Raw genomic sequence first — 12,606 nt, forward strand, 5'->3', positions numbered from 1 at the left:
AGTGAGCTCACAACTGCCTGTAACTCTGGCTCCAGGAGACCCAACACCTTTAGCCTCCAAGCAAACATATACACATATGCATAAAATGTTGTGCCACACACATATACATAAATAAAAGCAGTATGCATGAGAGTTAAAGACTGTAATAGAAAATAATGCAAAAAATTAATATTTAATTTGAATAAATCACATGTGGAATTAACTTAGGATTTTGCTTAAATAACTGCTTATATATTGTTTGAGAAAATGTTTCCTAAATATATTAATACATGTTATTGGATATATTTCATAATTATTTCTTTTTTCCTAGATGAAGATATTGGAAAATTTTAAATCACACATATAGCTCTCAGGTTTTTATTGGGACATATTAGTGTAGGTTCAGATGGTTGAAAGTGCCTATGCTTTATATATGTTCTGACAACAGACAGGATATAATTTCTGCTGAGTAATCTGTAAGGTGTGAAAGGTGACCATTGAATGATGTTGACATTGCCTGAGATACAAAATACTGGCATGGATCATGGTGGGGGGGTAAGATTTAATTTTAGACATAATTTGGCAATATCTAATGGATATTGAAACAGAAGTGATATGTGCCTGGTTGTATCTCTGAATTTGAAGTTTCTTAGAAGGCTCAAGGCCAGAGATAAAAGCTTTCAGACATTAATTATATAAGTACCATTTTTGAGTATAGACTAGAGTTTATTCAGGGCATGGGGGTTAGTAGAGGCAGGGAAAGACAGAGAGAGATAGAGAGAGAGAGAGGTGGGCCATGAGCATGTGGAGAGAGCTGGGAAGGGAATGAGGAGAGAGTGGAAACAGGAAGGGAAGAGTAAAAACAAGAAAGGAGCAAGAGTACAAATACACTTTTTTGTGTGGATATTTTTTTATTTACATTTCAAATGTTATTCCCTTTCCTGTTTTCCAGGCCATAAGTCCCCTATCCCATTCCCCTTCATTTCTTCTATAAGGGTGTTCCCCTCCCCAAAAATCCCCCTTCTTGTACCCCACCTGATATTCCCCTACACTGGGGGGGGGGGTCCAGCCTTGGCAGGACCAAGGACTTCTCCCTCTTTTTATGCCCAACAAAGCCATCCTCTGCTACATATGCATCTGGAGCCATGGGTCTGTCCATGTATAGTCTTTGGGTAGCAGTTTAGTCCCTGGGAGCTCTGATTGGATGGTATTGTTGTTCTCATAGGGTTGCAATACCCTTCATCTCCTTCAATCCTTTCTCTAATTCCTCCAACGAGCAATCTGTTCTCAGACCAATGGTTTGCTGTTAGCATTCGGCTCTGTATTTGACATGCTGTGGCTGTGCCTCTCAGGAGACACTATATTAGGCTCCTGTCAGCATGCTCTTCATAGCTTTATCAATATTATCTACTTTTGGTGGCTGTATATATATGGGGGTGGATCCCCTGGTGGGGCAGGCTGTGAATGGCCATTCTTCAGTCTCTGCTCCAAATTTTGTCTCCATATCTGCTCCTATGAGTATTTTTGTTCCACCTTTCAAGAAGGACTGAAGCTTCCACACTTTGCTCATCCTTCTTTTTGAGCTTCATGTGATCTGTGGTTTGTATCTTGGGTAATTCAAGCTTTTGGGTTAGCTGGAAAACTCCAATACAAGGAGGAAAACCACACCCTAGAAAAAGCAAGAAAGTAATCTTGCAACTAAACCAAAAGAAGAGAGACGCACGAACATAATTCCACCTCTAACAACAACAATAACAGGAAACAGCAATTACTACTCCTTCATATCTATTAATATCAATGGATGCAATTCTCCAATAAAAAGACATGGACTAAGAGACTGGATACATAAAGAGGGCCCAGCATTTTCCTGCTTACAGTAAACATACCTGAGAGACAAAGACAAACATTACCTCAGAGTAAAAGGTTAGAAAACAACTTTCCAAGCAAATTGTCCAAAGAAACAAGCTAAAGTAGCCATTCTCATACTGAATAAAATTGATGTCCAACCAAAAGTTATCAAAAAAGATAAGGAAGGACACTTCATATTCAGCAAAGGAAAAATCCACAACCTTGGAAAGGAAGAAGTCAAAATATCACTATTTGCAGATATGATAGTATACTTAAGTGACCCTAAAAGTTCCACCAGAGAACTACTAAGCCTGATAAACAACATCGGCAAAGTGGCTGGGTATAAAATTAACCCAAACAAATCAGTAGCCTTCCTCTACTGAAAGGATAAACAGACTGAGAAAGATATTAGGGAAATGACACCCTTCACAATATTCCCAAATAATATAAAATACCTCGGTGTGACTCTAACCAAGAAAGCGAAAGATCTGTATGATGGAAACTTCAAGTCTCTTAACAAAGAAATTGAAGATCTCAGAAGATGGAAAGACCTCCCATGCTCATGGATTGGCAGGATTAATATAGTAAAAATGGCCATTTTGCCAAAATTACTCTACAAATTCAGTGCAATTCCCATCAAAATTCCATCTCAATTCTTCATAAAGTTAGAAAGAATAATTTGCATATTCATTTGGAATAGTGAAAAACCCAGGATAGTGAAAACTTTCCCCTCAACAATAAAATAACCTCTGGGGGGAATCACCATCCCTGACCTCAAGCAGTATTACAGAGCAATAGTGATTAAAGACTGTATGGTATTGGTACAGAGGCAGGCAGGTAGATCAGTGAAATAGAATTGAAGACCCCGAAATGAACCCACACACCTATGATCACTTGATCTTTGACAAATGAGCTAAAACCAGCAAGTGGAAAAAAAGATAAAATTTTCAACAAATGGTGCTGGTTCAACTGGAGGTCAGCATGTAGAAGAATTCAAATTGACCCATCCTTATCACCTTGTACAAAGCTCAAGTCCAAATGAATCAAGTACCTCCACATAAAACCAGATACAATCAAATTAATAGAATTCAAAGTGGGGAAGAGCCTGGAACACATAGGTACTGGGGAAATTTCCTGAACAAAACACTAATGGCTTATACTCTAAGATCAAGGCTGGACAAATGGGACCTTATAAAACTGCAAAGCTTCTGTTTAAGGTAAAGGACATTGTCATTAGGACAAAATGGCAACCAACAGATTGGGAAAAGATTTTTTACCAATCCTACATCTGATAGAGGGCTAATATTCAATACATACAAAGAACTCAAGAAGTTAGACTCCAGAGAGCCAAATAACTCCATTAAAAATGGTGCACAAAGCTAAACAAAGAATTTTCAGCTGAGGAATATTGAATGGCTGAGAAGTGCCTAAAGAAATGCTCAACATCCTTAGTCATCAGGAAATGCAAATCAAAACAACCCTGAGATTCCACCTCACACCAGTCAGAATGACTACGATCAAAAACTCAGGTGACAACAGATGCTGTTGAGGATGTGGAGAAAAAGGAACACTCCTCCATTGTTGGTAGGATTGCAAGCTGGTACAGCCACTCTGGAAATCAGTCTGGAGGTTCCTCAGAAAATTGGACATTGAACTACCTAAGGACCCAGCTATACCTCTCCTTGGCATATACACAAAAGATGTTCCAACCTATGACAAAGACACATGCTCCACTATGTTCATAGCAGCCTTATTTATAATAGTCAGAAGCTGTAAAGAACCCAGATGCCCTTCAACAGAGAAATCGATACAGAAAATATGTCACATCTACACAATGAAGTACTAATCAGCTATCAAAAACAATGACTTCATGAAATTCGTAGGCAAACGAATGGAACTAGAAAATATCACCCTGAGTGACGTAACCCAATCACAGAAAAACACACATGGTATGCACTCACTGATAAGAGGATATTAGCCCAAAATCACAAATACACTTTAACGTTCTTAATTAGGATGCTATTGCCTGAGGGTCACCACAAAGAAGAAGTTTATGAACTTATTCCTGGAACAATCAGGAAAGATCTTGAAATTCTGGGGAATTATTTGTCAGCTATCTGAACTTGTTTATGTCATTGCACATAGATCTATATGTATTAATACAACACATGGTAGATATGATACACAGGTGGGATAATATATTTTGCATTAATGTTAGCAAAATCTGTGACATAATGTAAGTACTCAGTACATATTGGCTATTGTTCTTTTCTTTACATGTGTCATATTACATCCGTCCCTAGAAGTAAGGAATACCCCACATATGAGAATTTCCCTATATTTTTTAGGATGGGAAAAATTAAGATTCTCTGTCTGCACTGGACCAGGAAGCATGGTGTTTGCTCCTATGCCCTTTTCCATGAGTTGTATTAAGCCACATGTAGATTCTATATCTTAATGGTCCTCAAGTGGATCCCCATGAGGCGACTAAATTTGTAATAACTAGAAGGCATATTGTTAGTACAGAAAGTTGAGCTAGAAGAGGTTTTCTGGCTAGAGAGGTATTAGTTATATCTTGTTGGTCTCTCAGTAGAAATTCAGAATAATTAGACCCCAGAGGCTGCCAGCTGCCAGTGTAGACAAATGGGCTAATGTCTTTCCATGTTGGTAACTGTGCTGAGCAAATTTGGTTCTCTTAAAGATGCCCATCTCCTCAATTCTGAAGCCTGAATAAAGCAAGTCTTCCCATGATGAGGCGGACTTTGCAGCTGTGATCACGTTAAGCAGGTTAGTGGGAGATAATCCTGGTAAGAGTGTTATAACCTAAGAGATTCTGAGCAACTGAAGAACAACAGAGTTTTCAAGTCAGTAAGAGTGCCCAAATCCTAATGAGACATGATGGTAAAGCCTGAGGATAAAGAGAGAGGAAGGGGATGGAGGATGTTGGCATAGAAAAGAATGAGGAGGAGAGGTGGAATAGGATGAAGAGGCATAGGAGGAGGAGAAAAAGGAGGAGGAGGAGGAGGAGGTGGAGGAGGAGGAGGAGGAGGAGAGGAGGAGGAGGAGGAGGAAATCTGCGAATTTAGGAATGAGGTCATAAATCTGAAACGCTCTTAGGAGGAAGGAACTAGAAAGCTTCCAGGCTACCTAAACAAATCTGGCTATAAACTATTTTAACCTATATCTTTTCCACCATTTTAGCAGTGATGCAATCAACTTGGCCTGTCACAAATTAGCACCATCATATTAAAATGAAGAGAGGAATTGTTCAAGAAAGGAGATTGATTGTAGCAGGAGCCATAACAATCCCTGACAAGATATGAGCTTTGGTATATGATTGACTGACTTCAACATAGTTCTGTAAACAGGTATCTCAAACTGATAAAGGATAGTGCGTGTTCTCTGATGCCTGGGGCTCGAAGGGGTCAGGGAACACTGCCCTGGGTGTGCTGTTTGCAGAGAATTATCTTATGCTTACAAGAGACCATGAATATCCACTGTAGTCTTTTGGGAGGTATCAGAACTGAAGCACAGATATTCTTCCTTTGAATAGTGAAAGGGGAATCCAGAATCTCAGGTTAGGGACTTAAAGCTCAGTTCTGTAAGAGGCTCGTCTCTGCTTGTTCCGTGTGAGTTCGAGCAAGACCTAGAATCTGGAGATTCAAGTGGACTCTCCCTCTGGGGCTGGAGGAGATGAATTTGTTATTCTCAAAGTTCTTCATTCCATAGGGGATGGGAATGCATAAACAATCTGCCCTTATGGGAAGCACTTGTTTGCCTAGAGGGGTCTTTTCCTTTTGAACTTCTTTGGGGATTCTGCTTACATGCCAGGGAGAGCCAATCAAAACAATAAAAGAGGACCCTGACAAGGGCTTTCAAAATTGCATGCAGATGCCTCCATTTCAGAGAACTGGATACAGGAATCTTGTTTGAATTGCTGTAGCAACAGCAGGGACAAAACAACACATTGCAGGAAGCTGTCCTGTGGGGCCTGATAGCAATTTAGGGGGAGGAGACCCGGGGCATTTTGGAGTTGGAGCCAACATGTGCTGAGACTGGGAATCCCTCTGCAACTATGGAGCTTGTGTTCTGATGGAAACCACCAATCTTTGGGGCACGTTCCCTCCAGTCTGAGCCCCAATGTGAGAATGTGAAAATGGGAGAGGCAGGGGCCAGAAGTAAAGCCCTGACTGCCTTCTTGGCTCAAGTCTCTACTGCCTGAAATCTTCCAGATACACGATAACCACACATATGCAGCACTTCACATTTAGAAAACATTTTCCTCGTTTTATTGTCTGAGTCACTCAGTTTATCAGCTCAGTTTAGCAACTTGCTTACCAGGGCTCAGGAGCAGACACCCAGAGATGGAGAGTGATAGTTCACTTTGTTCTGTTGCTCCTTATATTTCTATGAACTATTATTACTTATAGACTCATGTAGAGTCATGTATCAAGGCACTTGAAGTTTTAATTTCAATCCTCTGGCTATCAAATCCTGACAGGAATGGAGTGAAACAAAGTCCTTCAGTTATTTCAGTGTTCTGAGTAATTTTAACTACATTCGTGGTTTTTGTTTTGGTGGTCTTGAACAGTTCTATGAGTGGCAAATTGGTGTTGGCCAAAGGAATCTTGCCTTTATTTCTCTGTCTGACCTTCTGAAGTAGTAAAAGTTGGAGACAGGGGTTTTAAATTTCAGCAACACAGCAGTTAGATACATGTCAGAAACAGTTTAGAAGGTACACTTACCTCAGCTTCCAAAAGGATCATTTCAAATCCTCCAGTTTACTTGTCTAGAGGCCCATGATTCTTAGGTGACATCGCAACTCTTCCAGTCATTGTTTGAGTTTTGGTTGATTCTAAATAAGGCTAGAATGTTTAAGCTCGCTGCCTGGTAAGAGTTGGTTTGTCTATTGTGTCTGTGTTTTTGACATTGTAATGTGCCTCTTCTTTAGCTCAGATCATAGTGTCTGAGTTAATAATCATAAAAGTACAGCACATGTGAATTAGGAGGGAAATGGCCAGGCCAATGCTTTGGCTTCCTAAGTGAATCAGTATACCATAGCCCCTCACAAGAGCTCGGAAATAAACTACAATAGTCAATAGAGCTCTCTCTCTCTCTCTCTCTCTCTCTCTCTTTCTCTAACCCTCTCTGTCTCTCTTTATGTCTCTGTCTGTCTCTTTATGTCTCTGTCTCTCTGTCTCTGTCTCTGTCTCTCTGTCTCTCTGTCTCTCTCTGTCTCTCTCTGTCTCTCTCTGTCTCTCTCTGTTAATATGGGGAACAGTACAAATGCTTCTGATTATACCTCTTTACTCAAAGTAGAACTGATAAATTGTTTAACATGTATGTATGTATGTATGTATGTATGTATGTATGTATGTATGCTATCTGAAAGCCACGTGGTTGTGTTTCTATTGCAAATATTAGTGTTACTCTACAAACAATGATATTGTAAATAGGACTTTTAATGAGGATCTGCTTTACTTCAGATAGAATCCCAAATGATTGAGACTTTAATTTCTGGCCTTACAACTTTGAGAGCTGATTTTTACACTAAAGAGTGACTGAAAAATGAACTTGAAGTAGAGACTTTCCCCAATAACTTAGGGTGTCTCAAGGCAAAGAAGTAATTTCATATTTATTTGAATTTGATGACTTAGACTTCTCTACCTCAAAACAACACCTTGAAACAATATTGAACATGAAACTCTGAAAGAAAAGAAGTTGATAGAGAATGGCTTAAAAATAAATGACCAGGAAGCAAATTAAATGAAAATAACATATGAAGAATAGTGTGTGTATGTATATGTGTGTGTGTGTGTGTGAGAGAGAGAGAGAGAGACAGAGAGAGAGACAGAGAGAGACAGAGAGAGAGACAGAGAGACAGAGAGAGAGACAGAGAGACAGAGAGAGAGAGAGAGCTGACTACATAGGTTGCTCAGAGTGAAGACAACGATAGCAGGATAGTCTCTATTAGAGGGTTGTTTGGTTTTCTCTCATTTGTTTGATATTCATTTTTCTTTGTATATTTAATGTATTCTAGTTATCAGTAGCTCTACTAGAAGCTCAATAAAAAAATTAATGGTCAGATACACCACATCATTTCCTACCTGGGACAATCACACATATACTATCTTAATAAAGGTCTTATTTGACTAAGAAGTGACACATTGTAGGTTATAATTGGTTCAACATAAGTTACAAAAATATACATTTGTTTTTCCTTAATATATCTTCTATTACTGCATGTAGTGCTATTCTTAGAAGTCATTCTGGGAAATTGTGTATTAAATACTAGAGAATCTTACTCTTGGTGTGCCAAGAGGCCCCAGTATAGACAGGAGATCCTGAGTAAGTACTCCTTATAAGTAGTTTTGGATGTTTCTTTGCATAGTCACATAATCCAGGAAGTTCAAACATTTTTAGCACTGAGACTGGCGAAGGAAGTGACTGTCTCTCAATTTTCTTGAGCAAGTCAAATAGTGTTCTCATAAGAAACAAGATAAATCCTTTTCAAATGGTCAATAATTACCGACAACGCCTCACTTATCTCTGACAAGTGAGGAAACTCACGGAACTTTTGAGACTAAAATATTTGAATCATAGAGATGAGGCGGAATGTGAGTGCAGGACCATGCGCTGTCTTTTCTTGACTCTTTCTCTGTCTTGTTCATGACAGCTGGGCATGATTAAAAAGCAGATGTTGACAGTGATGGCTGAAGCAATTGTTGCTACATGACGACTCTTCTGAGAATTGGATAGAGGGGATTATATGGGAAAGTTAGTGTAGAATTTGCGCAGAACTCAGAATAAGTTTGGATTGACATGGACGTTTATAGATTTCAAAATGCCAGATGGAACCCCCCAGATGGAAGGGTGGCTGGATTTGCATTTGAGACTGTTGGATGTGAGACCTCTCAAAGATGGAGAACAAATGATGATGATTTCATTTTCTGCCTTATATGAAAGTGTGCCTTGCTAACCTGGTGTTTCAAGGGTAAAACATAAATGATCAAAGGTCCAAATTCTTGAAACAGAGCAGAAACCATAAGTTATGGGTTTCAATATTGCTTTTTAACCCCCTAACTTAAATATGATTTTTGACCAATGACAGATAAAAATTCAGCCCACATTTAGGGGACACATATCAGGGCAGTGACTCTAGTAGTTGCCAATTGAATTAAAACATAGCTCTTAGAGTCTCGGGGACCACAATTTAGGGATCAGGAAAAGAAAACATATGATTAGTTGCTGAAGTGAAATATCACCCAGGCATTAGAGATAATAGCCCAGTTAACCCAATGAGTTATGGGAACTAGATGCAGCATCTCAGTTGTTCTTTAAAGGATTGTATCCAACACTGCTATCCAGGCCAAGGAAAGGGCAAAGTGAAAGGCACAGTGGTTTGGCCCTGTGAGAAACCAGTTGGAATGTTGTGATTTGAAGGAAGGATGCCGGGTTTTAACTCAGTATGAATTAGGGTAGCTTATGATTCCAGAGCTGGAGAGACAGGCGTGTGATGAATAGCCCATGAAGGAACAGATAGCCCATGAAGATTCTTGACCATATATTATTAATTTTTCAAGCAACTGAAAGACGAAATATCATAGCTCTGGTTCTGAAATGGTTGTCAAAATTACAGATTTTAGCTTGGACACGGACATATTAACAAACTGTGTTATTTTCAAGGCCATTTCCCCATTGCAGATTGGTCTAAAATGAGAAAATATATATATTCCTGGTCTCTTTCCAGAAACAATTAACAGAGATGTTCAGAGAAAGGCAGAATCAAGGAACTTATTTCTTCCTCACCAGAAATCCTGTTCCCATCCTTGGAGGGAAGCTGTTTTATTTACAACTTGAAGCACGGGTTTAACAAACCAAGGAAACTAGACCCACAGCCTTTGTTCTGTCCTCTTCTCCTGCCAAAGCAAGGCATTTCTGGGCATAAATCTTTCTCAGTTAGCATTCTGTGGTATTATTGACAGAAAATACAACTTATATTTTGGTGTGTCCTTGGGGACATGGTCTCATCTGGAGTCTCCATATTTAGTTTTAAGTTTTGGATTAAACGGCGTCTTTAAATGTTAATTGGAATTCGGCTGGTGGGCGTTTATAGGAACTTTATTTTCAAAAAGAGAAGGAATTTGTTTACAGCATTTCTGTAAAATGTCACACCATGTTAAAGATTAGTCTTTTCAGGAATGTCACTATTTAACTGACTCTTCCAAGAATGAGATCATTAATTTAATTTTATAGAGTAAGTCTTACCCCAGGGGCTAAATAGGCTCAAAGACTCATAAACATTCAGCAGTTTTCTTTCTCATGCTATTTTATGACGTCTTTAAATTTTCACATACAATACTCAAAGAGGTAAATACAACATTGCATGTTTTAAAGAACATACGTGTTTTGCCCACTGCAAATAACTATGGAAATCTCTTCCTTGACACACACTGGGTTAGAATGCCAAGTTCCCATGTAATTTGGAATTTCATTTGAAATTCAGTGAATGATTGAAATGTGTTTAGAGAAAAGGTTTGAAGATAGTATATATGATAAAAATATTTTCAGAGATTTAGGATAAGTTTATTTATGTAGAGAGTATAGAAAACAGAAAGATACATTAATTCAATTAAAATCACGAAGCCAATATTGTTTATTTGTATGTATGTATGTATGTATGTATGTATGTATGTATGTATGTATGTATGTATACAGGCCTGACCATTTGTATTGGATTAACAATTGCCATTCTTCCCTAGGTAAGAGTTTTTCTTCTACTCTCAATATTTCTTAGTTAACTATAGTTCTTTCTATAGGTGTTGAGGCCTGTGATCTTTCTGTCATCTACTTTAGCATACCTATTGATGTTATCCTTCTTGGTGCTCACATTTAGGCAGTCATGGTGGGACTTTGTAGGTGAGACTTATGCCATTACTTTAGGACATGGTCTCACAGAAAACTACCTGATCTTCTGGCTTTTAAAAAGTTATTTCTTCCTCTTTTTTCACAATCTTCCCTTATCCACATATGCTGTAGTTGTGTTGTATTTGTATGCATTGGGATTGGGCTCTGCCACTTTGCATTTTGATTGGTTAAGGTTTTGTGTAACTGTTGCCATCTATTGCAAAGAAAAGTTTCCTTGATGAAAACCAAGGACTACACTTATCTGTGTGTATAAGGACAAATACACACACTCACACACACACACACACACACACACACAGTGTGTGTGTGTGTGTGAGAGAGAGAGAGAGAGAAAGAGAGAGAGAGAGAGAGAGAGAGAGAGAGAGAGAGAGAGAGAGAGAAAGAGAGAGAGAAGTTAAGACTTCTTCTGGCTTATTAAACTGCTGGTTTTAGGTTCTTCTCCAAGATCCATGACCTCATTATCTCTGTATTGTTGACTAGATTTCCTGTGTCAGGTATGGTTTCACTATTGTTGAGCAGATCACAAGTCCAATCAGAAAACTGTTGATTACTGCCAAGATATGAGTACTACTATTGCACACTTAGTGCTTTTGTGTCATTTTGGTTTTTGATATGGCTAAGAGGTGTCATAAATGGGGTAAGACTGTTGTTTGCTTCCCTCCCTTGGAAGCTTGCATGATGCTTTCTGGTATCATAAACATTATTCCTCAGAAAGAAAACACCCAGATAAATTCCAACATGGGTCCTCTGGTGTTTTCTTTGAAGTGCATGGTGTCTTAAGCAGTGGGAGGGTGCTTATTTTTCACTTCTTGGCATGGGTATCAAGGCCCATAGCTATAACCTGTATGTTTCGGAAGTCCCTTGACTAACTCTGAACAACAACTCAAAAGAGGGCTTCTCGTATTTGGTGTTGGGGTTTTTGTTAGGTGATCTTTAGTTTTTGGAGGGAGCACTGTCAATCCAGATGTTAAACTTTCATTTAAACTACATATGTATATTCATATATGCATATATATTCATATGTATATGTGTGTGTATATATGTGTGGGTGTGTGTGTAAAAGGTTTTTAATTTTATGTAAACAGTTAATAGTATGATTATTTATGCTCTTTTATGGCATCCTTACTTTTATTTTACCCTCATTTTTTATTTATATCCTTCCTCCTTCATTCGATCCTCCTTTTCCCACATTTCTTTAACAACTGGATGTGCATATGCAGAAGAATAAAATTAAATCTGTATTTATTACCTTTCACAAAAACTAATTCCAAGTGGACCAAAGATGTAATAAGCATCAAACCTGATCTGAAACAACAACAACAACAAGAAAGATAGGTAGCAGTATGCTACAGGACATAGGTGTAGGAAAGGGCACCATTTGCGTAAGAATTAAGGGCAGCAATTGACAAGAGGGACTTCATAAACTAAAAGGCTTCTGCATAGCTTAAGAAACAACTAGTTAAAAAGAATCTGCTAGGGGCATTGCATTACAGGTGTGACTACAGAGTTCCATATGAATCAGTAGGTGGTAGAAAGGAGACGGGTTATGTATATGCTCAGTGTTCTGATATAGGACCCTCTGAATGATTATCAGCCCAACATTCTCTAAGAAAAGCAAGCCTGAGACAAGTATCAGTTTCGTGTGAGGGGGCCTGCACGGGAGCTAGCCTGAGACCACCAACAATCTGCACTGTAGAAACCCTGATGGACTCCCAGGATGGGGAACAAGTGGAAGACTAGAAGAACCTTGCCTGGGACCATGGTCCTGGGTGTGAGTCTGATACAGACAACCTTCACATGGTATTCTGGGTAAGAATCAAGTTTTAGATGTCCACCAGACCAATGCTGAGG

General features: G+C 38.8%; 1 non-coding gene across 1 annotated transcript; it reads left to right on the forward strand.

Moving 5' to 3' along the window:
• The first annotated feature begins 12,224 nt into the window (after nt 1–12,224).
• Nucleotides 12,225–12,358, forward strand: LOC120103331 (small nucleolar RNA SNORA17). Its single transcript, XR_005505397.1, has one exon. It is a non-coding gene; the product is annotated as a small nucleolar RNA SNORA17 (small nucleolar RNA).
• Nucleotides 12,359–12,606: the final 248 nt, after the last annotated feature.

This window comes from Rattus norvegicus, chromosome 5 (genome assembly GCF_036323735.1).
Source record: "Rattus norvegicus strain BN/NHsdMcwi chromosome 5, GRCr8, whole genome shotgun sequence".
Classification (NCBI taxonomy): domain Eukaryota; kingdom Metazoa; phylum Chordata; class Mammalia; order Rodentia; family Muridae; genus Rattus; species Rattus norvegicus.